General features: G+C 50.4%; 1 pseudogene; it reads left to right on the top strand.

Moving 5' to 3' along the window:
• The first annotated feature begins 25 nt into the window (after positions 1–25).
• LOC108803493 overlaps positions 26–238 on the top strand; it is a 15,632-nt pseudogene continuing 15,419 nt past the window's right edge.

Below are 238 nucleotides of genomic sequence, written 5' to 3'. Positions count from 1 at the left end.
TTGGTAGTGATGGGTGTTGGTGGTGATGGGTGTTGGTAGTGTTGGGGTTTCCAGCAGAAGAGTTTGGTGCCGGTTCTCTGTGTTGGTACTTTGTGATGTTCTGCTGACGCTCTCGGCACACTTTGTGTTTCAGACGACAGAAGAGGAATTATTCAGCACCATTGAGGAGAGTTCGGCCTTTGTAGAGTTCCTGGAGATGTTGGGGGAGCGCGTTCTCCTGCAGGATTTTAAGGGGTGA

The sequence above is a fragment of the Nanorana parkeri genome, unplaced genomic scaffold (genome assembly GCF_000935625.1).
Source record: "Nanorana parkeri isolate BGI_ZX_2015 unplaced genomic scaffold, ASM93562v1 scaffold3797, whole genome shotgun sequence".
NCBI lineage: Eukaryota > Metazoa > Chordata > Amphibia > Anura > Dicroglossidae > Nanorana > Nanorana parkeri.
The sequence above is the reverse complement of the archived record's forward strand: the minus strand, read 5'-3'. Positions and strand labels throughout refer to the sequence as shown.